Below are 27360 nucleotides of genomic sequence, written 5' to 3' on the forward strand. Positions count from 1 at the left end.
CTATTAATTTATTGCTAGGGCTGTTTGGAGGGAGGAAAATAGGTTTATTTATTAAAAGGGAATACTATTACTTTAATTTTGGGGCTGGAGGAAGGCCTAAGTATTAATCGTCGATGGGTCCTATTGATTTAATGCCGGGGCTGGTTGGAATTTTCTAAATGTACCCATTTTTTTTTCCAAATAGGGCCCCCAACATTCCAGGATCCAGACAAGCTGCAACTAAAGAAACCAGCAGCCACAGGTGGTGAAAGTGACAGGAACAGGTAGAAGAGAACAGGACAGTCTGTCAAATGTTCTAGTTTTAGTGAAACAATCCCAATTTTTGGTGACTGTTCCGCCCAATCTAAGGGGCAGGTCAAGACTGTGAACTCTTTATATACACACTGCATTCTTTATATACTACACTATGGTGCTAGATGTCCTTCGTGGGCTGACCACTCTCCATCTAGTGTCTGGTCTCGCCTGTATGATGGCTGGCCACACCCCCTCTGGTGGGCCCCTAGCCTTGCAGTCCTCCGGTTGGCCTTCATGCCCCAGTCCGACACTGCTTCCTATCATTGGTACAGTACAGCTCACACAATAGGATGATTGACATTTGCTACTGTAGCCTGTGCTTCATGTTGATAAAGAATTAAAGGCTGCCATGCAATCACACCATATGCTTTAGTTTCACATTGTGTGTTAATCCACACAGCTCACTGAGTCATATTATTTACTCATCATTTACAAGTACACCAACCCTAAAGGATCTGCAAATCTAGACAAACTCATTATTCTGGGCAACTAAAGGACATTATTATATTACTTTTAAATAAAAATACATTTTCCTAATTTCTGCTTTCAATGCACCTAACACTTAGAAGATACAATTCTATGATGTTACTACTGAAGAAACACAGAACATCATTAATCCTTATATATAGTAAACGGGAGAGTCGTTATTCACAGACAGAGCTACAGTATTTTGGGAAGGTAAAATCACTAGAAAATCATATTTCCTTTCTTAGTAGTTTGAATATTCCTGTTGCCGGGTTCTAAAACTGTCCTTTCACTTGTTTTTAAGACATTAGGGATTCCTGAAGCAATGACACAGTACTAGAAAATTTATTATCTCTATTTTTGCACAGAGGTATGATGCTTACACTATCTTATATTCAGGGGAGGACTGGCAAATTTTAGCCCGGGGGGCAAAACTCGACTCAGCAGCTTATTTTAAAGGACAAAAATGCAGGTGGTTCAGTGAACCAGCCCAAGGTAGCCCACTATGGGACCGGCCCCGGGGGCAGATGCCCCCCAGCCCTGCTTATAGTAGCTCTTTTTTAGCCAATAAACACCTATGATGCGGCACGGAAATAAAAGAAATCTATATCCTACATTACCAACCTTTTCCAAGTTGTGATACCTCTGTGTAATTATTATATTGTGATGATAGACCTGGGTTCAAATAATGTAAATATATGTGAGTGCAAAGATTAGATATTCCTGTTAGCATTTGATTAAAATATATTTCACATTTTATTAATCCATTAATATGTGTAACTATATATTTTTTTTACTTTTAACACTTTTCGCCTATAACACATTCTCTCTGTCCTGATTGACACACTGATTGGGAATCACTGGTCTATTTATAAGTGGCATTTATTTTTAGTTTTATTTTTTTATTGTTTGGCTCAGTTTGTTCTACACACAGGACTACATTATTTACTGTCCAACAAAGAGGCACCTAATATGTCGCAACATTATGTTAAAGTAAAATGTAAATTATTACATTGTTACAAAAATGTCAAAATTCCAATATTACAATATTAAATAATAACCTTAAAGCAAAGAATATAGCAAACAAATATCCATATTTCCCCAATAAAGGAAGATAAGGTACCTGTATATAAGATATAAGTTGTTTCAAGTAATTTTTTAGAATATTGTTTATTACATTACATCAAATTGAGCATCCCGCACTTAACATATTCAAATGCACATACTTTGTTAAGGCCATTTCATTTTAGAATGGCAGATGTGTGCCCCCAACATGACTTCAGATAAAGAAATTAATATTGCCTTCAATCAAACTGTTTCTCACTCTTCAAACTGTAGCATCAATTCTCACATTTATCTTGCATAGTAACTAAAGGTGTAAAGTAAGATATGTTAGGATAGATCCCTCTAGATATATCGAGTTGCTATGACTTCAGTGACACCTTGCTACACCATATGCTGTCAACTAAGAGATATGAGTTTGATAGACCTCCAAGTTGATATAGCCATGTTTGTTATTCTCTGCTCTGTAGTGCTAGAGTCCTATGCACTGTTAGCACCTTTAAAGCAGAGATAAACCACAAAAATATATTTTGAAATGTAGCAGAGGGGGCAGACCTGTGCTATTTCGCCCTTGGTTGACTGCTGCAATTTCCTTTCGCTGCAGAAAATTTTGCAATCTATTTTACTTGTTTCACACTTAAGGAAAAAAAATAGCATTTCTGTAAAAAACTAAATAACAATAATGTAAAAATTATAGGAAAGTGGCATTGGGCCTGATTCATTAAGGATCTTAACTTAAGAAACTTCTTATTTCAGTCTCCTGGACAAAACCATGTTACAATACAAGGGGTGCAAATTAGTATTCTGTTTTGCACATAAGTTAAATATCGGCTGTTTTTTTCATGTAGCACACAAATACTTGATAGCTTATTTGTACACTGAAATTTAAAGTTGATATTTGTGTGTTACATGAAAAAACAGTCAGTACTTAACTTATGTGCAAAACAGAAAACTAATTTGCACCCCTTGCATTGTAACATGGTTTTGTCCAGGAGACTGAAATAAGAAGTTTCTCAAGTTAAGATCCTTAATGAATCAGGCCCATTATCATTATTATCACCATTTGAGCAAACGCTGCATTTTATTTTTTTGTTTAATTATATGCATCACTTTAATATAGTCTTAATATAGAGAACCTCTCAATAATTTACACAGAATCACCCTTAGGACAAGGTTTGATTTGACTTCATTAGGTCAATATTATTAAGTTATGTATGTTTATTATCCATTATATGCAAGAAAATTCCTTAATGTGCAAGTTACTTTCTAAAATAAAATTATATCTTAATATTCAAAAAAACATATGTAATATTGACTATACCTTAACTAAACTGTTGACCGATGGAATTTATTCTTTGGGTATCCCTCTACAGTGCTCTCAGAACAAAGTTGATTCAAACATCTAATATGCTAAGTACTGTGTGTCAGTATTTAAAAAGTAAGTAAAGACACTATTGAAATTAACATCCAAAGGTAATCTATTACTAAGTTTAATAATGTAGATGAAATAACCAGAGTTTATAATTAACTAAACAAGCTTTTATAGACCCCCCCCCCCCTCCGCCCCGCAACACATTGCCATATTTCTTTCTAACAGAGCAGACAGAGTGTGACTGGCAACTTAGCAAAGTTGCTCTACAGAAATGCATTGTGTGAACTTAGACAGGCAGTGCAAATGATGGCACAACTGCTTAGGAATGTCAGGTTAACCCTGAACAAATCATTTATTGTCCTAGTTCACATCTGACAATTTCAGCTTTGAGGTTTAAGATTTTTCTTCGAATTTAAGTAGAACACTAAAGTTCCAAAGCTAGTAGAACTATTCCCAATATATTCCCCAGATTCCAGTAACTATTAACTATTTGTGATTGAGTGGGGTGAATGTTCAGTGCTGATGGATGTGAGAGTATACTGCTGTTCTCTTCCCAGATGAGTGCCATTGTCTAAAATAATCTTATTATTTTCAGTAAGAAATGCAAAAAAAACTGATGGAGCTAATCGGGACAGGGAGACTTGTTTACATAGTTATACATCCATGCTGTGTATCACTGTGTGATTGTGTACACGCATCCCAGTGTATAACAGCAGTGGGCTATATTATTTTTCATACCCCGTTTTAGCAGGAGTCCTATGAAAATAAGTGTAGTAAACAAGCAATATGTTTGTTGGAGGTGGCAGCATAAATTAACACCAGTGATTCATAGTTCACTGAATCTTACTACCCACTAGTGAGCTAATTTCATGAGCCTGGCACACATGGTAAAGATCCTCTCCATGTAACACACATTATTCCACAATAAACATGCTGAAATAATGACTGGATATTTTCAAGCATAAAAGATAAAGTCTATTTGCAAGAAAGAAAAAAATAAAACACAGTCTGTATAAAAAAAACACTGACACTCTTATTAGATATCCATCTTATTCTCAGGTGGTTGTGCTTTCTGGTCGCAGATTAAATGACATTTCATAGTGCTGATAAGCTGATCCTTGCAGTGTTACAGTGGTTAGCAAATACTACTCCAGCGGTTTGTAAACATTCATGCATTTACCCCAGTGGACCTGTATCTTTCTCCATCACCAAGGCCATTTATCAAACCTCAGGCTCACGTGGTACCTAAGTGATCTGGCTTTCATGGAAAGCCATATATGGTCTCGCTAACTTACTCCACTTGCATTGTAGACATATTCAGCTTGCAAAAATAGAGCAAGTATATTTCACGGGACGTAAAAAAAAAATTGCTGGGCAAAACACCAAGACGGCAGGCCAAGCTCTGTCATGCTGATGTTTGTCTGGCGAGTTACCAGCATTCATTTTGGCCTTGAACTGTAAACATTTTAAAAGATAATGTTGCAGTATGGCTATCTTTTCTTTTTTTTTTTTCATTTACAGGATGAGGCTTAAAAAGCATAGAATTCATTATTTGTTCTTCACAACTATAAAATCAGGATTCAATGGTGGATCATTATGACAACTAGTACAAAGGTAAAGGCAGTATTGCCTACAGCAAACAGTGCCATGATTTAATTCTCTAAACTGCACTGGAAAATTACAGGATCTGATTGGTTGCTATAGGCAACATCACCTTTGCCTTTTATCAATGTCCTGCACTGAAAGGAATAAAACAACCTCAAGTAGAGGCTGTCAGTTATATTGATGTATTCTGACTGTGTTAATTCCCATTACTTGATTAATTCCAATTGTTTTGTATTAACTATATATTATTAATATCCAAGCATAGGAACAGTTGTATATCATCTAAAACACATAGAATAAAGGAAGATGGAGAGATCAAGGTTTCCTGTGGGAATGGTACGAGACTGAGCTATGCATCATAAAAAATGTAAAACATCAGTGTTCTAGTCTTCTGTGCATTAATGTATATTTTATAAGTGTGAGCAGAAATTATGTGCATGCCTACCGGTATCTATATTACTTTTAGTAAAGGGATAGTCAGAAAATTATTTATATATTGCTAAGCTAACGTCAAACTATATAAAAATAGACTGCGACATTGGTGAGTTATTGATGTTATGGTAAGTATTAATTTTATGGAGTTTTTTTTTACATCAACGACACTGGAAGCTGTACCTGTCATGTAGTTTTCAAAAACAGATCTTTAATAATGATGCCTGAGTAAAAGTCAGTCCATTTACAAGTTACATTTATCAGCACAAACATCTTTCTTGATTAAAAAAAAAAAAGCTATAAATCCCCTCCCCTGTTCCTCCCCACTGTCTGGTATTTGTAGTAAAGTCCTATGCATTATTTAAATGAGTTGTTACTGTAGTCTGAATCTACCAATCAGGAGCCTGTCATGGCAGCTGGAGTATGATTATGTCACAGAAAGTTTTTCAGAACACTGAGAGTGCTTTTTTCTGTACATAACATGACCATGCACTAGCTAATATTCATAAATATTTATCGCTGCTTAGAAGATGAGTAGGCTCCACTTATACCACATATCCTGCTGATTCATTAATGTAAGCTGGCATTGGAACATAGCAATTTGATTTACATGATGCATACTTTTCATTCACGTGGCATGTGTAGCACGATTTTCTCAAAGTGACCTCTAGTAGTAGTTAAATATAGGGGAAGGAAATTCAACATTACACTTTGGAAAACCACTTGATGTGATACAATGCGGGAAGTTAACAAAATCACCCAACATTAGAAAACAATTTGTGATCTGTAGCCATGTCTCAGGATGGCCTTATTACCATATAATCACTTCTGTAACAACCCATAACAACTCTAAGCTAATATCTAAATTATGAGTTACCGATCAATGGTTCTAGATCAGAAATTTCTTTGTCACATATGCATTTTGTAAATAAAGATGCAGGAGTTTAACAGTATTGCATATCTGAGTGTACATAGGGTTGTTTGTTTATATTGAATATGGCATAACATTTCCAGCAAATCATAGCGAACCACTATAAAATATGTTGGCGTTTACAGCCAACATATGTCTCCCACAATACAGTGAGAGACATTTAGGAAAAATGAGTCACAAATATTTGTGAATAATAATTTTCTAAACAGTACTGGGAAAATGATGAAACTGCTTTTGTGGTATGGGTTAAAGCATTGTTATTTGCCTTGTAACGTCATATGCCACAGTAAACTCCAAGTTTCATAAGTGTTCCTTAGAATATCCTAAATTTGGTTTATTTTCCTTTAAATTGTTATCAAAATGTATTGACATAGTTTATAACATATATATTGCCATATTAAGAGCAAATTGTGTGTGTAAGATACAAACCATGCAAACCCTGACAGCAATAATAACACCAGTCATATGTGGTTCCATGTTTGTAATGGGATAAATTAGATCTTAAATAATTTCTAGAATTAGAAAACAAACAAACATGATTTGAGCATTAACTACAGATTTGGGCCTAATTCATTAAGGAAAATTAAGGAAAAGTAAGTTAGTAAGGCAAAACCATGTTGCATTGGAGGGGGAGGTAAACTTAAAATTTGATGGCAGATATATAGTTGGGATAAGGCATGTCCTAGATCAACTTTAAATTTCAATGTACAAATAAGCTATCAAGCATTTGTGTGATACATGAAAAAACAGACAGCATTTTCCTTATGTGCAATATAATAAACTAATTGGCACCCCTTGCACTGCAACATGGTTTTGTCCAGAAAACTTGAATAAGGAAACTTACAAAATTTTTTGCTTAACTTTCCGTAATGAATCAGGCCCATTGTCATATTACCCGTTTGGTAATAGGATACATTTGAAATGTATAATATTAGCTTTTAGTTAACTGTCTTTACTGAAAAATAATCATATATGAAATATGTTTCTAATATACTGTATATTCATGTCTGATGGAGATTTTGGTCTACATGTATTAATTCAGTTTGAAAAGATAGTAGTATTTTTTTTGATTGTTGAAACATTGCTGTTGCACTGTGCTATACAGTTAATCCTTAGTGAATGATGCATATAAGCCATACTTGCTTACTCTCCCAAATGCCTGCAAGACTCCTAAATTTCGAGGATTCCTCACAGACTCCCGAGACAGGTTCTGATTATCTTTCTTGAGAAATGGGTGGGACCATGTGACTTACATCATTAGGTCCTCTTACCACTGCACGAGGATGTGGGCGGAGCAAAAGACCCTGCCCCTGCTTTCATCCCACAGCTGGGGGTGGAGGTGTGTGGCAAATTTGATATAAATTGATCAATTTAGCTGCATACCTCCCACCTGTCCTGATTTAGCGGGATTGTCACAGAAAGCACCATATTATGAATTGAATCTTTAAGACAATAAATAAAACTGCCCATGGTACCTTGAAAGCTGGCCATAATTTCTCCTATAGTTAGATACTAAAGGTATCATCATTAAATCATAGTTGTTAGTCTTCTCATTGCAGAAATGCTTTTCCTCACTTTGTAAATAATACATGCAAGCAGACAATGCATTAACACTAACGTGTAAATGTGTTTGCATATTTGTATGACAAAGTGCTTCGTATATGATTAAAAACTTATATTTTAGTTACAGGTCTTTTAAACTTGCTGTTAGCACAACGTGATTAATATTTTAGCAAAAGCAGTCTGCTTCACACCACATCAAGCTGTCATGTGGGGGCAGAGGTGTTATTTTGCAGTTATGCAATGTACCACAACACAATAGTTACAATACAACCTCTTCTGTCTCAAACTGTCTTTTAGAGAACATCAATAAAACTCCTGAGGCCCAGGCTAAGTGCATGTGCCAACACACACAAACTTTTTTATAAGGTATATTTTGCTCACATAAATTTGATGGCAGTGATCACTGCCAGGAGAGACAGTTTCTTTAAGGATGACCCAATTCCCACCTTTGCTTCTGTAATAACTTAAAATACTACTTAGGGGTTAAAAAAAAAAATGACGTTTGAGGGTAATAATGAAAACATAATCATAACTTTTACCACCTTTACCAGCTCTTTGTTATGATTTTGAATGCGATAATATACCCCATGATGCTCAGTGAGCCAGAGGGATTTTCGAAAGGCTTTAAGTAGTTCCTTTAACTCTGCTGAACTACCATGCTAAACATTATGGAAAATGTAGTTAGGCAGACAATATAAATAACACATTTTAGCTATCTAACTAAACTATTGTTTTAAGGGACATATTCAATTGTTGGCGTTACACGGAAAAGTAATGCGGTGTGCGCATTATTACCTTCATTACGGTAATAATGCGCGTACTTACCGTTATTACGGTACCTTTCACGGTGGGTTTAAGCTCGCAGCTCAGGGAATCCAGCTTAGTATTTACGTAATAACGGTAATAATTTTAACGCTGCAGGAAATTCAAACAATTGAATAGCACACAATGGGGCATATAGAATTGTTTACTTTTTCCACGGCGGAAAAAGTAAACAGGTTATTACGGTAATTCTACTGAAATTTAGCGAGAAAACTACCGTAATAACGGTATTTACGCGCACTATTACCGTAATGACGGAAATAGTGCGCGCGCCGCAAGATTTTTGGCGTTTTCGACAACAATTGAATATGCCCCTAAATGTTATTGCTTGGCAAACCATTGTTTGGTGAGATGGCAACCATTCTACCACCTCACCAAACAAGTAATATGACCAAGGGCACACTTAGGGGGCCAGGGTTCCCGTTGACCCATGCGCTAATAACGACAATTCTGTGGTTTAGAAGGAGCAAAACCTCCTAGTTATTGTCTGCATTAAAAAGAACTATAACATATTGTATGCAATCTAAGACTCGTGCCTATGTTGTAATGAACTTTGGCTTTAACAAAATGTCTGCCGTTATTGTTCTTATTGTTTCTTTGGCTTTAGTGTATAGTTAACATTTATGTATTGGTGAGTGTGCACTTTGAGCTCTGTGCTGTACACTTGGTCACCAGAAACTGGGCCCACCAAAGACAGGGCTTTGTATTGTACTCAGAGTCAACAAAGATTGGGCTCTGTTTTGTACACAGGGAAATCAAAGACTAGGACAATGGCACAATGGCACCGAAATCTGCACATACGACACAAAACAATCTAAAAAAAAAAAAAAAAAAGGCTTTTCTCTGTCTCAATTCCACACAGGATGGCATGAAGGGATCTGTAGATATATTACAGATGAAGTATACTCAATTAAATATCTGGAGTGAGGAATTTGAAGGTGGAAAGCTACAGCACCAGTTACAACCATACACATTTCAGTAAGAAAGTGGATTCCTGTTCTGAATTATTTTCGTTTGCTGCTGCCGGTGGGAAATTTTCTCCTACAAAGTGGGAGTTAATAGGCAGAACTACGGTACTGTGAGTAACATCAAGACATATAAATGACTAATATATCTACTACAGGATCCATTTATGCCGTTCTCCCAGTTGGAATTGAGAAGAGAAAAGATTTTTCTTGTGAGATTGTATTGTGTCATATATGCAGATTTCTGTGCCTTTGTGTGAGTGAACGCCTATTTTTCCTTCTTAATTTTCCTACTCTCCCTAATAATATTCACTGCTTCAATATTTTCCATTAAGACAACTATAGAGATCTAAAAATGTATGTCATATATATATATATACATCTACATATATCAATTTAAACATTATCAATTTAAAAGAGCAAAACTGAAAGATTTTTTTCAGCTTTAGAAACAAGATTACAGTATTAAGAAAAAGAGCAATCGTAGTCCCGATGAGGACTTTAATAGCCGCCTTCAGCTGTCCAACTTCATCACATAAACCAACCCATTCCCGCAAAATGATTGCTGGTGCCAATAACAGATTAATTACCCTATCCCATTTAATTTATACAGAATGTTCTAAGGCTCCGATTATATAACACTGTTCAAAGCCATTAGCAATGATTAAGTGCTGTTATAAAATCTCAGTGAAACTGCATGCTCGTATGATTTTTCAGAACACACACAAGTGCAGAAAGCAGGCAACTCTGGGAATTGTTACAGGAAAAGTTTGCATGAGAAGTTCATGTCTAAGTTGTTTAGGTCGTGAGTATTGCCAAGTGCAAGATAATGAGGTAATAATGTCTGGATGTTTTTCTGCTGTATAATTAACATGACAGAAAAGAATTGGAAGGAGTTTAAGACTAATCAGTCACACATAAAAGCAGAGAATTTGTGTACACAAATACACACACATACATTCCCTGTCATTGCCTGTATATTTTAGAAGAACGCACATCACATTGCAGTTTATAACAGAGATTCCATGCACTTGCAGTAATTCATTGTAATAGCTGTAGTTATAATTCTGAAGAATAAGAGGACGGAAAAGATGTAGTAGTTAAACACCTTTAATCATAAGAATGTATTTGTGCTGCCTAGCCACCTAACATATGGCAATCCTTTGTAATTTTTTCTTTTATATTCTACAGTTTTATACCATATACTGTCATCCTAATTGGCAACAATTCCAGGGCTACTGTTGGTCAACTGCTGGTGTATGGGGCATCTTAGGAAAATAAGGAATTGCACCCCCTAAATTCAAAATTACCTGCTACTAAATAATTAAATAATTATAATGCACAATGTTTTTTTTTTAAATAAACATAAAAAACTTTATGCAGTATCAGAAAAAAACAGATTCTGAAAATTACATAATACCACAATAGTCGGTTATGTTTTAATTTATTTTGTGGTAAGTATTGAAAGCATTTTCCACCTTTCGTTGGGGCTCACATAACCCCCCCTGATTAGTACAGTACCTCTGGGAGTAGTCACTTGTGTTGGAGCCTAATGCTGGCTGGGGCTGGCTGGGCTGAGAGGCATCAGGGCAGTCGGTCCCGAGGACTACCTTGGGCTGGGTCACTGGGCTACCTGCATTTTTTTTCCTTTCAAATGTTCCTAATAGACTGCTTAGCCGGGTCCCTACAACTGGGCTAAAATTTCAGCCAGCCCCCGAATGCTGGACAGTTGTAAAAGAATCACATGAGAGGAGGGATCCAATGTGCTAACTGCAATGACTACCAACTCTTAATTGGATGGATGCAACACCCATCCAGTCAGAAGTCGGCTGCCATTTCAATCTACATATAGCAGGAAATGGACCCACACACGTCAACCTGAGGGAAAGAGTATTGCGTGACCTCTCCACACCAGAAAATAAAACAAATTAAAAATCAGTGTTATAGCCACCATAGACAAGTATTAAGCGAACAGAAGTGAATAATGTTTTGCAATAGGTTCACACCGTTCCACTTAAAGCTCAGCTATACCCTGCACGGGGTATAGCTGACATGACATGATCACTCTTTATGAATAACATGTTATAACATGTTATTACATTTTAAGTACATCTGTTCAATACATTTTAATTTATATACCACACAGAAGACAATCACATACTGTAAATGGCATACACAGGTAACCATGTGGTCTTGCACATACAACCGATCTGAAAGCAGGTAGATTGTTACATAAAAGGAGCCACAAAAGTCTATAGGAGGAAAGTGGTATCCTGCAACTAAGTAGTTAAACATTTATATGAAGCAAATGTTAGGTGACTCTGGCTTTTCATTGGAGAGTTATCATGCTCAGCAGGGTCTGTTTGGACAACACTGTGACATTATGAGACCAGTCCTGCACTTTAGTGTCAGGGAAGGGATTTGTCTAGCTTGCAGTAAATATGTTTATGTGGAGTTCATCACTGGGTCACTCATATCCTAAAAAAAAAAAATTGTGAGAAAATAAGCCTTGGCAATATCCAGCTAACCCCTGCTTGATCCGAACAACCCATGCCCACTTTCTAATCGGTTGTGGCGGATTGAGAATCTGAGAATCAAATCAATGCATGGAAATCTGTGCTGCTGGGAGGTATGATGTAGCTCTGGTGCCTAAGGACAGATGTCTAAGAATTGAGAGATTTTGTGATGAAGGATAACTGAATAATCTTCTTGAATAAATCATGTGTTACCTGCTATCTGGCTCTGAAATACTGAGTTGCTGAAGGTACTCTGGACACTACTACTGCTTTCACCCATATAACCAGATACATTTCATAAACCGTTTGGCTCTCTTTCATTCTTGTCACTGCACTAACACGCACAGTAGGATGTTGTATGCACACACAGGACTGGTGTGTGCAGGTAAGTCAGCAGCTAGAACTTCCAGGGACAAGACTTTTTAACAAAACAAAACAAACCCCCCAACAACTGGGCTAATTATGGAACATTTGTATATATCTGTCTTGTGTTATCATACACTGACCTATGATACCCTATGATCGTTGGAGCATGAGAATTCGAATCAGATGTTAGAAAATATATGAATGTGATTTCATATAGCAATGTTCCACATTATACAGCACTGAAGCAACTCTGCCAAAGACCATTTTCCTTGTAGCTAGAACATGCCATTCATTGTTGCCAACAAATACAGTAAATTTGGTATTCCAGACAAATGGTCCCCATCTGCATTTTATTAGATTGTTTAACTCGTTATTATTTACATGATCATTTGTAAGCACTAAACACATACTGTTGTAGTGACATATAATACAGAGAGTTATGGCGAAACTGAGCCTCACGAAATAACAGTGAGCTTGCTCTTCTATTCAATCACACATCATTTATTATCATATTGATGGGACTCTTCTATCCCACAACCTCTACTCTCTACATTTCAGGAAGATAAAGATAAGCTGACCATGGTATTCAAATCCTGCACACGATGCAGTAAGGGTTGATGGAAAAGATGAGTGCGCGGGAAAGAATTGTTGATTCAAGAATGTTTTGATATAAATTATAGTATTTTTTAGAATGAAAGAGTCACAGCCCAGAGAAAGGTCTGGTGGGCCTGAAGAACATATCCATTCCCCAAAAATGGTTTGAGAATCCTATCAATCTTACCAAGCAAACATGGAAAAAGTATTTTTGAAGGCTATCCATTAAGAGGGGAAAATCATATCAGGAAGTAAACCTATAGGGGGCCTAAATCCCCAAATGCTGTGGTTGTTTGCTTTACTTGCCTTCAAATAAGACAGTTGTTCTTTGAGCTGCAGTTCCTGAGAGACTTGAGGTATTGTCAGTTACTTAGGACCTGATTAATTAAGGAACATAAATTCTGATACATGCCGTATTTGGCGTAAAATCACACTGCGCCAGAAACTGACTGTACGCCAGTAAACGCAGAAACATCCAATGAATCTTCCAATGTAAAGGACACTTCCGTCAGCCTACAATTTCATTGGCGTATTGGGGAGGGGAAAGGGTGTATACACTAGTCAATGTACAGTAAGGACATGCCAATCGCGACCATAGGCATGGTCGCGATTGGCAATTAGAGTCAAATTAAATCTTTAGGCATCACTGAAGTATGTGTTTTTTTAGTCATATCACTTGCACCAGCTACAGGACAGGTGGGTGTAAGTGCTGATTGTTTGTGAGGATGATCATGTATGCATGCTATATCATGTGTTTGCAATCAAGGGCAACTGTAAAAAATGCATTTTACATACAATAGACATTAATAACATCCTGATAAATGCATCAATGACTATATTACTAACAGTTGACAATACTTGAATATTTTTGTGTGTGTGTGCTTTCTTCTGGGACTGTATATCACACACACACAATACCTTTGGTTTCGCGTGTTTTAATGAATCAGCCCCTCAATGATTTTTTTGCTATTCCTTGACTACATCACTACTTGAATGTACTAACGCTGGCTCGTTTAGCTAAGCTCCACTTATGTCTCCACTGACTTTGGTTTGTCTGTGATTCCTTCAACTAAAGTCCTTCTCTGATACCAGATCTGTTAAATGGACACTTTGTGCACCTGCCCGCACACTTAAGCCTTAGGAATTTGGCTTGCAAATGGGAATATTTTGCAGGTATGCTACTTGCATGTGTAACATACTTGCCAACTCTCCCGGAATATCCGGGAGATCCCGCATTTCGCGAGAGTCTCCCGGACTCCCGGGAGAGTGTGGCAATCTCTCTGATCAGCAAAATTCGGTTTAAATGCCGCGATTCACCCGGAATCGCGGCGTTTGGCCCCGCCAAAATGAGGGCCAAAATGACGCGATTTTGGCGCCCCGCCCCCTGCACGCCCAAGTCCCAGCCGGCATCTCCCGGAAGCCCGAAAACAAATGTTGGCAAGTATGATGTGTAAGCACTGCATTCCTTTCATGCATATGTATACATTTTGGTATTAATAGTTTTACATCTTACCATGATATGGTGCCCTGGGCACTGCAAGGTGAATGCTGTGTAAATAGACCTAAAAATAGTAATGAATGAGTCACTATTAAGAATGCATGGTCAGTGCTGACAGTGATTTTTTTTTCCCATGCCCGGTGGACTCTGTAAGCCGCTTGCTGTATTTTGATCTGACAGTTACTGGAAAAGGCTTAGTCAGTACTGACCATGTGTCCTTCATATTGACCCTTTGGCTACTATTTTAAGATCTGTTCTGGTGAACGCAGCACAAGACATTGCACCATAAGGATATACAATCTCCCCTAAATAAGTGTAAGTTTAGCAAGAACAATATTTTATAATCACAACATCTATAATTGCGACATCATTTTAATAGACAAGTGTAAAAACATAAAGATTTTTACACAATTAAGGTCTCTATGTATAGAAGCTCACTTCATATTTAATGGCAATGAGTTATCTCTGTCCCATAATTATAAGATATACTTAATCTCCATGAGCAACAGAGGCTTTAAAGATATTTAGAAATTACACTTTACAAATGATCATGTTGAGTGGTCAGATACTGCTGGCATGGGAGGGCTGGCACATTTTCATCAGCCTATTTTAAAGGCAGGTGACCCAGTGAGCCAGTCCAAGGTAACCCACTATGGGACCGGCCCGGGGGATAGATATCCCCCTGCCCAGAAGCCCATCCAGCCCCTGACTGCTGGGGTGGTAGATTGTGCCATGCCCAAGTAGAATGCTACACAGATGACAAGTACAGATACACCTGCCTGTCTTTTAGGCTGCCAGCTACGTCTGCACATTGAATAGCAGAACAAGATAAACAACATATACTCTAATACAACCACCGACAGACAAAGCAGGTGATACAACACAATAAAGTAACTAGTATTCTGATGGTATTAAAGCAAATGTCACTGTGTTTGCTTTCCAATCATGTTCTGACATTTATATAGGTAGTAGAGAAACAATGTAAGTGAAAATATGCATCTGTAATGCATATTATTAATGCATAAACCTTTGAATGTGACAGAAGCGTGACATTTGTTTCAATGTACTTCATCTAGCTTCCAAGCAGTTCTGCATATGTATCATTTATGAAGACAATAGGTGTTTATAAATAGTTTTACTCAGGCAATATCTTCTCTGATTTGCTGGTGAGTTTCTGTAGAGGCGATATATAAAATTATGCAGTTTCTTGGGTGAACATCGGATTTCAATTCTGCATCTCTCAGCTTGAGACAAACAAGTGAGCTGTGTCACGCCATAAAATATACTCTAGCTTTATCCCAATAGTGCACAGTTGCCACTGCTTAATTCCCAAAACCTGCTGATATGGAGATGTAACAACAGAGTCATTTGCTACAGAACAGCCTGCGTGTGTATTTTCTCACTAGCGACAGGGCAGCAGAATTAGATTTGGATGGCTCTTTGATTGCTGAATTCCCATGTAGGCTATCATGTAGAATATAGGCCAATAATTCCATAGATGACTTATGACTTCTGAATATTAAACAAGAAACGGGTGTGTTTTGCAGGTTAACAGATGTTGGCTGAAAATTAAACTGTAAATTCTTTACAATTGATCTCATAATTATTCTTTATTTGTGTTGTGTTCCATGAATGTAAATGTGAACATTTTTGGTCTGTTTTATATTCTATATTTGAGCAAAGACATTTCTGCAGGGAGATAGGAGCTGTCTTCCACGGCCATTCCTATTATCCTCCCCTATAATCAAATGTCTGAGAAGAAAGTGAACTACATCTATGTCTAGCCTGAACGGGTGGCTGGGAATGATGTATGTGTATATACACACACATACATGTACATTTATATATATATATATATATATATATATATATATATAGACACACACACACACGGTGGTCCATCCTCTTAAAACAGTATATATTAATCCAGTGTCTGCAACCCTAAAATGTTTTCTATCCACACCGAGATCATATGTGTAGACACTGGATTTGCAGAGTGAACAAATGGGCCAGTGAAACCGTTTAATTAATATAACATTTGATATCATGATTGTTTGGCTTGTTTAGGTTACACAGACTTTGCAGTGAGAAGGAGTGTACATCAGCACTGTTTCCCTTAAACTTTGGAATCTGAAAATTATTGTGCCAAAAGGTGACCTAGTCAGGAAACATCCATTTAGTGGGTTGCACTGTACAGCAGATTCTCAATGGAGGTCTTAAGCAAGGAGCGCATATGGGATTCATTTTGAATCCAATTCTATATTGCTCAGGTTTACCGGAAACACTGAACTGATAGTACTTCATTCATTAAAGTTCATTCAAGCAGTGGGCATGTATTCAGATTTCTTATTTGTCATTTCCATTTAGACTATTGCAGGAAAGAGGATTCCCATTGCATTTATAAAGCATTGATTGAGGAATGTGGTGGTCTTTGTATTTCAATATATTTTGTATGGAAAATTTGACTATAGAATTTAGTAACAACATTGTCAAGATAATATTCTCTCTTGTGTATATTACATTATATTAGGTAGGTATAGGGTAATGTGATTTAATTATTCACAACTGTTATGTTGCATCACTATGCTATTGTTGGGTGTATATGCATTTCTATGCCTGACATAGGCAAATATAAAAATGCTGTTGTGTTTTGAATTGGACTTTTTGCTACTTCATTTTTATGCATTGGTTCAGGGTACAAAATGCATCAAACTATAAGTCAGACCCTAATGATCAACATGGGTATTTAAATTCCTAGTAAATTAAAAGCATTGTTGTATTTTTTATTGGGGGGGGACGACGACTGGAATTTAAATAGTGTCTCTGATTTATTTATCCCTCTATGATGTCCCTGTCTACTGCCCACCCACCTCTTTCAGTGTCCTGTTTCCATGAACATCTCTAATCTGGCATATTTTAGGGCAGCAGTGTTTTATAGAAGACTTGTCGGGCGCCAGGTGGTCCTAGTGCCACATGCGACCCTCCAAGCCTTCATCTATATCACCCAGTTCCTTCCTGCTGTATAGTCAGACTTCTTTGTTATAGCTTACACCACTTGTTCAAAATGCCTAATATTTTATTACAGATAGGTGTCTATTTCTTTCATTTTTTTTTTGTTCTAACTTCACTGAGATTCAGGAAAATGTGCAGCCCTTCCCAAGGTTAATGGGCAGCCAACGTGGCAACTGAAGTGTATCAGGTTGCCCATTATTGTTCTACATACTGTATGTAGAGTTCTAATATCAGACATCTGACAAACCCAGTCAGACTAGAGAAACGAACATCTACTGATGTTTATTCTTAGTATTTGCCCTCTTGCAATACATATATAATATAGCTCATGTTTGTATATCTTTGTTTCCGCTGTGTGGTTATGTCATCGCACAGAGGTTTTCCTTATCCTGGGATATGACATAACACTGCTCTCTGCACTGGATACGGCTGTATGGAGAGACTAGCTTTATGTCATTTTACACAGGACAACAACTCTACCTGCTGATATTAAGACATGGGTGTAAGAACACCCAACCTATATAAGAACCTATATAGATAGAGCAGCATATTTAGTGAAAACTTAAATAGGGCATATACAATATATTAGTCATCTGAGGAGGAAAAACACCATTTAACTGTTGTTTTCTGCCACTACTCATTCAGAGCATGCAGACTATAGCCCATCAGCTATGAGCCTGTCTACTCTATATAAATTATAGTTACCTACTCTCCCAGAATGTCCAGGAGGCTCCAGAATGTGTGGGAGTCTCCCATACATTCATGGTGTCATCATGGCCCCGCCCCCTGCTGCAATAGCCTACAAATTGTGGCATTTTGCAAAGGGGTGGGGTCTAATGACGTAATTCCGGTAGCCACGCCCCCAGACCAAGTCACTGAGCTCTCCCCTCCTGTAGGGGGGATCTCAAAAGTAGGCCAGTATGATGTAAATGCTGTATATCAATGAAGGGCCACAGACATCCTTCTGAGCCTTCACCTGCGGCCCCCATGTCCTTCCTCCTTTATTGTCAGACATTTTTGTTATAGCTTCTAATACTTGTTTAAAATGTCAGCTGATATGTTATTATACATAGGTGTCTTTTTCTTTGATTGAATGTAATGTTTAACTTATAACTGATATTAAGGGTAATGTGTGGCTCTTTTGAACATTAGAGGGTCATACAATGTGGCTCGAGAAGCGTATCAGGTTGCCCAACACTGCTGTATATGTGATTGCTTTTGTTGCAACTTGCGTGATAAAGATTGTGTGTCTTAGTGATATATGCAAATGAATTACTATCAAAGGAATCTGATTTACAAAAGCTAAAAATCATTGAAGTAGCGACATGGAAGCAGTCTTTCTTCAAAGACCTTCAAGTTAGTATTTTTATGTGTTAGCAGATACAAGATGACCTAGAACCACACTTAACTTAATGCCTCGAATATATTCTTAATTTAATCCCTTGATGTAAACACTAAACTCCCCAATTACATGATGATAAACATAAATGCTCACCAGGCCTGATGGCACAGAAGATTTTAACATTGAATCTACCAATGTAAGGACAAAAGATACATTGTAATTACATCTAGCTTTTAGCTGGGGGAAGTGATTAAAATGCATGCTCTTAAATCCACACAAACATAGACTGCAGATGTGTCATTTATTAGCTATATATCAATGTACAAAACTGTACTTTTGTTATACTGGAGGAAATTGTTTGCATAGAAAACACATTTACCATTTGTAAAACTTATTATACAGTACATACAAAAGTTAAGAATTTAGCAACATTCATTAAACCTGATTCATAAACGAGCAGCCCAAGTTCCATATTAGTGGTTTATCATTTATTTCTGAAATATAATATGTGGGTATATGTCTATGATATCGGTTATTCTCTCTTTCTCTCTCTCTCTCTCTCTCTCTCTCTCTCTCTCTCTCTCTCTCTCTCTCTCTCTCGTAGCAGAAAGTGCAGTTTGCCACAGACTGTTAAGGGTGAGACTGATACTTTCTCAGGGTTAAATGTCCACACTTCTCTACACAGGACACAGATTCAAAGGTGGAGCATATGGGTGTGATTAATTTCTAGCTAGCGCTGAGGATGAAGCATAACACAGCTAGGTTTGTTTTTCAGTGGGGCGACCGATGCCAGACAGTGTTCGGTGTCTAGTGAGGAAACTGGAGGGTTAGCCAGAAGCAGGGTCACGGGAAATTGTAAAAAAAACTTTGGTTTCCTCGACTGCTGAAAATACACATCTTGCTCTCTGTACCATCCTGACATCTGTGAATAAAGAGTTTGTCACTATATATATATATATATATATATATATATATATATATATATATTATTGTGAAAAGCGTGCATACAGATGGCTCCTCACACAGGTTTCTGCTGAACTGCGTTAACGTTTATTTACTTGTCAGGTTGGATAAACAGTCTTGGTAGTGTCTTCATCAATCAAATATTCACAAAAATAAACATAGTCCCATAGCCCTAAACTCTGGCCATCACAGTTAGGTCCCTAACTGGTCACTGACCACTTGTTGGCTTCAGTCTCCCACACAGAGCTCAACCCCAGCTTTTTAGGCTTCCTGTCAGGCCTTGCTCTGGCTGACTCCTTAATTGATTAGACCAGATGCTCACCTGGTCTCCTGCTCTGTGTAGAAGGTGGCAAAGTGTCCCAATTGCCACTATATATATATATATATATATATATATATATATATATATATATGCACATCCAGCAGCCAGGACATTTAAACCACTGACAAGTGAAGTGAATAACATTGAATATTTCATTACAATGGTATCTGTCAAGGGATATGATATATTAGGCAGCAAGTGAACAGCCAGTTCTTGAGGTTGATGTGTTGGAAGCAAGAAAAATGGCCAAGTGTAAGGATCTGAGCGACTTAGACAAGGGAACAGACTGATGGCTAACAAGTGGGTTGTAGCAGATCTTATGGCGTGTTCCCAATGTCCAATGGTTAGTACCTACCAAAAGTGGTCCAAGGAAGGAGAACTGGTGAACCAGCGACACCGTCATGGGCACCCAAGGCTCAGCGATGCGAATGGGGAGAGAAGGCTATCCCTTCTAGTCCAAACACACAGAAGAGCTACTGTAGCACAAATTGCTTAAAATGTTAATGCTGGCTATGATAGAAATGTGTCACAACACACAGTGCATTGCAGCTTGCTGTGTAGCCGCAGATCAGTTAGAATGCCCTTACTAACCTCTGTCCACCGCCGAAAGTACTTTCAATGGGCACATGTGCACCAGAACTGGACCATGGAACAATGGAAGAAGTTGGCATTGTCTGATCAATTGCATTCTATTGTACATCACGTGGACGGTCAGGTGATTGTGTGTCATTTACTTGGGGAAGAGATGGCAGCAGGATGCACTTATTGGAGAAAGGCAAACCAGCGGAGGCAGTGTGAACTCTGGGCAATGTTCTGCTGGAAAATCTTGAGTTCTGGCATTCATGTGGATGTTACTTTGACATGTACCACCTACCTAAACATTGTTGCAGACCAAGTACACCCTTCATGGCAACGGTATTCCCTGATGGCAGTTGCCTCTTTCAGCAGGATAATGTTCCCTGCCACAATGGAAAAATTGTTCAGGAATGGTTTGAGGAACATGACAAAGAGTTCAAGGTGTTAACTTGGCCTCCTAATTCTCCAGATCTCAATCTGATCGAGCATCTGTGGGAGGTGCAGGAAAAACAAGTCAGGGCCATGGAGGCCCCACCTCACAACTTACAGGACTTAAAGGATCTGCTTTTAGTCTTGGTGCCAGATACCACAGGACATCTTCAGAGATCCTGTGAAGACCATGCCTCAATGGGTCAGAAGTGTTTTGGCGGCACAAGTGGGACCTGCACAATATTGTTCAAGTGTTTTTCGGTGTATGTATATATATATATATATATATATATATATATATATATATATATATACACAGCACTGCATAAGAAAGTTGAACACAGGGTTTTTTATTCTGATAAATGAAAATCTGATTTGAGTTTTATTGTTCTTACTACATCGTGTGCCCTGTGACTGTGGTTGCCATAGTAGTCCAGAATTATAAATAATTCATAGCAGCCAGAAGAAAAATAATAAGGGAGATTGTAAATAACACTATTCTCCTGTCAGAGTGCATTATGTTAAAAAAAAAAAACCCATAGGATCGCTGCATTAAGGTAACCTGATTGGTGGGATACCCGAATAGGTTCTTGCTTTCACCATTTAGAAAACTGCAAAGAGTTAACTCTAGGCTGTCATTATTCTAAATTTGTGCATCTGTACTTTCTTTTTTTTATTAAGTCCTTATCTGAGAAGAGAGGCCAGGTCACTCATTCACGAAACCACAGCAGAAATTATGAGGATTCTGGGATGCTAAAGTAATCCATATACCCATTAACAAGATGCCTAATTTCTCATCTTGATTATCTTGTTTGCATTAGTTGGAATTAAACCCTAGAATCCCCACTGGAAGGATTTTGGTTTAATTAGTCAGGGAAAATCTCGATCAACTCATTTATATTAACAATGAAAATGCCAGCTCCGTTTGTTAAAATCCTTTAGCTGTAAAAATGACCAATGAAGGCAAATGGCAATCAGATTTAGTGTGATCTGACCATGTGACATTAAGTCCCTCATTCAGGGGAACTTAATAGCAGGTATCCACTAATCCAGTGCGCTTTTCACTGCTATGTAACAAGATATGTTTGTATAAACGGTTTAAGATAACAAAATAGCACTTAAAAATATAATGTCTCTCGCATGTGGTTTCTGACATATGTAGTAGGCATGGGCACCTCAGATGAAGCTTTTGCTAGAGGAAGAGCTCAAATATTAAGAGTCAACATTATTAAGCTGATGCTCAGCAAACCAGAAATACCTAATCTGCATGAATTGATTCACCTTTTATGACGTTGTGTCCAATCTCCCACCCATTTTAACCCCCGTCTCTCCCACAGATATTGTTTTTTTATATACTTTGTTGAATCAATGTTGCTGCCCTCAAGAACAATGTTTTGTTTTTTTTACTCTGGTCCTCAGTGCTGGCTATCAGTGTACGCATGATTTTCAAGCATTTGTGATTGGCAACAGCCGCCATCTTCAATTATCCTAATGCCTGCAAGATTGTCAGAGAAGTTTGCTCACGTCGCTTGCGAAAAACAGTCAGCCAGATGCTGAGTTAGGGGCAAAGCAAAAAAAAAAAAGGTGCAAATTTGCACCTTGGCAAAAACCATGTTGCATTGAAGGGGGGAGGTAAATTTTAAATGTGGGGACAGATTTATATTTTGGATAGGGCATGTCCTAGATCAACGTTAACCAAGAATGCTAAGCAAATGTTCCCATTACATCCTGTTTAGGAACAAAAGATGAAGCCTTTGGATAATGTCTCTGACTAGCTCCTGTATATATGAGAGAGGTGGTGTGTATGTGAGCCGAGCTGTGCATATTTGGTGCTCTCCATGCTTCCAGGAACCCCCTCTGAGACCCCCCGTTCCTGCCTGTTGCCAGATACCCCATCTACCACACTTCCCTTTAATTATACGGACATCATTGTAGTTTGCAATTGCTGTGCTGCTACTTACACCTGAGCTGCCGATTTCATACCTTGGCTGGCGTGATGGCTTATCCACCGTCTTGAGGCTGGCAGATGGTCATTTGATAAAAGCAGATTAAGGGCTAGATTTACTATGCTGCGGGTTTGAAAAAGTGGGGATGTTGCCCTAGCTTTCATTTATTTAGTACTTTCTACAAAATGACATCTAGAATCTGATTGGTTGTTATAGGCAACATCCCCACTTTTTAAAACCCGCAGCTTAGTAAATCTAGCCCTAAGTGGAAAATGCTATACAGAGCTGAGGAGCTGCAGTGGCGTCCATATAATTAACAAGTACAAAATAAATAAATAAAATATATTTTGTGGGCTAACCACGCCACCTCCACTGGCTGGGCTTGACTCTGGTGGCTGGTCACGCCCCTTCAGAGGTGCGCCCTCGGTTTGAGGATGGTGCACACACAATATTTCATGGGCCCCTAAAACTGCATTTCCCTGGTGGGCCCTCCATGGCCCAATCAGACATTGCATCCAGCCACTGTTTAGAGCACCGTTCCTTCTAAGCTGAGCAATCTGGAGATGAAAATAAAATGGAACGTGATAGGAAATATACACTGTCCAGGGCTGCAGTGAGCAGCGGATTCTCAATTCAGCTCCTGACAGTGGCGTTCTCATTAGAATAAGCGTTTACCTTGATCATTTCCACTTTGTTCAACTAAGAAAGATCATTGCTATCTACATACATCTAAAGTTAAGTGGTTAAGCCACAGCTGCAGTGCCACAGGTTGGTCACCTCTACAGATTCTGCACATGTCAATTAGACAAGAGTCACCACCAAGCACCCATCACACGGCCACCATTCATGTCTAACTATACTGCACTGCCACTGAAGTGTAATGGAGAGGACACTGTTAGAGCGACGCATCTTCCTTGTTTTAAGGGTGGCTGGATCATGCAAACTGCCCCAATTAGACATGCTCCGACAGTATCATTTTTATGTAAAATAAAACTGTCAGACAAACGTTTTAAGTTTTTACAACCAAACTTTGCATGGCACAACCTGTGTGTAATGCATTCCGGATCCCTGTGCTTCAATACTGTTGAACTGTATTACTTTGACCCTAGTACTAGAAAATCAGATTCAGAATCCTACCAGTCATTACATTTCTGGTATATTACACAGAACCAATTTCTGAAATGGATACAACAAGAGTGAAAGGAGTCCTCCCCTGCTCTCCCACTCTAATTAATAATTCAGTTGTGATGGGATATAAAATGGAGGTTTAAGACCATAACTGGCGTTTACAGTCACCTTATCTGTCATATCCAGAATCAGCTAATTAATGTACAGTCAGTCTAGTGGTAATGAATTGCAAGCAGCATTGTAAATTGCTTGTTTCTGTGCTCAGTCAAACTCTCAAGGGCGTAATAATACACCATGCAAAATATAATTTTTTTTCCCCCAGGTACGAAAATATAAAAGGAATGTATAAAAACACTACTATTGTACAAACCGTCCTTGGAAACATGTAGAAAAACATGCTAAGCAAATGTTCCCATTACATCCTGTTTAGGAACAAAAGATGAAGCCTTTGGATAATGTCTCTGACTAGCTCCGACTTTGCAGCACTGCTGTTCCATTTTATGGCAAGCATTCTGCTCTCTAATTAGCACAAATTATGTGAAGTCTTTAGAAAAAATGTTTAAAGAACATGAAGTGACATTATATTGACAGTGTGTGGGGGAATTCTGTTTTAGTCTGTGACAAATGCAATTCGTTAAGAGAAGAGTGGGTGGGTAATAAATTGATATTTTTTTTGTGTTAGCTTTAAACCATTCACTACCAGATTTGACTATAAAACAAAACGGCAAGGAATTTGCTCTTATACAATTGCACATATTACCCTTCAGGCTGATGGATTGTACCTTGTACATGTGGGTTTCACAAAGAAGGGATACAGGGTTGTTTCACTTGTGCACATAATACATCTTTCTCTATTAGGCGTGGGTGACAGATGGTACCTAGAATGTGTTGGTGATTTTAAGGGATAATTCCACCAGCAGATAACGATTTGCAGCAGTTCCCTACATAATCTAAGAAACATCTTTGCAAGATTTTTTTTAACTAGAGCAAATGATGCTACTGATTGCAATGGCTGGATATTGTTTCCCCTGCAGAAATGGGTGCAAAATTAGTGGAAACAGTGTAATTGAAGGGAAATAAGACTCAGGAGTATATTTACTAAACTGCTGGTTTGAAAAAGTGGAGATGTTGCCTATAGCAACAATCAGATTCTATTTATCATGTATTTAGTACATTCTACAAAATGACCGCTAGAATCTGATTGGTTGCTAAAGGCAACATCTCCACTTTTTCAAACCTGCAGCCTAGTAAATATACCCCTTAGTCTAAAGTAACCAATTTCCTCATATGGTGCACATCAGACAGCCACTTGCTATAGACATGGAACTATTAGCATTTTTTGTGTTTGTTGTATATTATAGCTATTTACATCCAATGTACATCATTTCCATAATACCAAGCTAGCATAACCAGTGGTTCTCCATCTTTTGTGGAAGTACAAGTCCTTGCATGTGCTGCCAACCTGTGGCTGGCAGGGCATAATGGGACTTGTATTTCCACAGCAGCTGGCAAGCCGCTAAATGCCTGTTTTAGGTCACAATAGATATCTTCTATGACTAGAGGGCACAGTGCAAATCTTCCAGTGTCATTAGTGCTCTTGCTCCTACCCTTTGGTCATAACACAATAAATTTGCCTGCTTGCTCAGATTGGTGTTCTGTGACTGCTGTGTACAATGCTGTAAAGGTGAGTAGATCTACCTCTGCTGTCAGTAATCAGTAATTAAGTAAAGTAATATTATGTCATGATCTCAAATATCATAATTATGGAGTTTGAAATATCAAACATATAAAAGTACTTTACCTGGGTTGGGCACATGTCCTGCAACTGGAGCGATCAATTAAAACTCCACCTCCAACCACGGGCTCAAGTTTTCTCTGTATCCATCCCTTACAGCTCATTATAACATCTTTGTACACACAAAAATACCTAATTTATGCTGTTTAGTCAAAGATATAATTTCACTAGATAATTAGGATTATCTCTATACACACAGACCCACACACCATCCAGAGAAAACCTGGGGGTATATTTACTAAACTGTGGCTTTGAAAAAGTGGAGATGTGGACCTATAGCAACCAATCAGATTCTAGTGATCAATTGTTTAGTACATTCTATAAAATGACAGCTGGATTCTGATTGGTTGCTATAGGCAACATCTCCACTTTTTCAAACCCACAGTTTAGTAAATATACCCCTAACTGTATTCTGTAAAACGAGTATGTGAAAGAACTTAAAGGGTTGCTAGTTTATTAATGCCAAACCATTATACTGACGAGCAAGAACAAAAACGTATCATTAGATTCCTTTTCCTATAATCTGATTGGTTGCTATAGGCAACTTCTCCACTTTTTCAAACATCCAGTTTAGTAAATATACCCCTTGGGCTGCTTTGCAGAAGGCATTATGTTACTGTGCGCATTCATGAACATTTGTGCAAAACTAGGTGCAACAGTGGCACGTGACATCACAACAGACTTTTGTCTGGCTCTCGCTATTCTTTTCTCTTGTATATCACCTCAGATACCTGTTTCATACACAAAGAGAATATTCCTAGGCGCCTGTTTCTTAAAATTGAACAGTATCCTAAAATGTGACGAGTCTGCTCCTTACAAGAGGTCATACAAAAAGATCACATAAAACAAAACCAAAAGGAGCGCCAAGTAATGTAGGTAAAAATAAAAATATTCTTTAAAAAAAATGAATAGATATGCACTGAGGGGTATGGCAGACAACTAACATACTCAAAAATTGATTTATTATAACAAATCATAGTTTTAATATCAAAACTTCAATATAAAAATGAGTAAAATATGAAGGTTACAATTGCATAATAAAGGAGGTCAAACAGTTTATATAACTGAGTAGATACAAAACTCAGATTTTAAGTTGAAGGATTACTAATCATCCTATAATACAAATACTCCTCCGGAATGTCAATGTGATAGTTGTTATTCTTCAAATAAATAAACCAGGTTTCATAAGAGGAGTAAAGATGGTAATATGTGTTTACTCCTCTTGTGATATCTGGTTTATATCTTTATAAATTCAGTTTTTAAAGAAAACATTTTTATTTTTATCTATGTTTCTTGGTTGTTCCTTTTGGTTTCGTTTTATGTGATCGTTTTCATACACATCTATTACAATTGTGCTGGTGG

General features: G+C 37.8%; 1 protein-coding gene across 5 annotated transcripts in view; it reads right to left on the reverse strand.

Annotated features, from left to right (window-relative positions):
- Positions 1-27360, reverse strand: part of NTRK3 (neurotrophic receptor tyrosine kinase 3) — a 479767-nt gene that overhangs the window by 346082 nt on the left and 106325 nt on the right. Inside the window, exon 1 of one of the 5 annotated variants that reach the window (XM_075207753.1) lies at positions 7309-7384. The exons of 3 other annotated variants lie outside the window; for them this stretch is intronic. The gene's annotated coding sequence lies outside the window, so the exon portion shown is untranslated. Of the gene's footprint in view, positions 1-7300; positions 7385-27360 lie in introns of those variants that run through there. One more of the 5 variants, XM_075207752.1, reaches the window with a different exon arrangement.

This window comes from Mixophyes fleayi, chromosome 4, assembly GCF_038048845.1.
Source record: "Mixophyes fleayi isolate aMixFle1 chromosome 4, aMixFle1.hap1, whole genome shotgun sequence".
NCBI lineage: Eukaryota > Metazoa > Chordata > Amphibia > Anura > Limnodynastidae > Mixophyes > Mixophyes fleayi.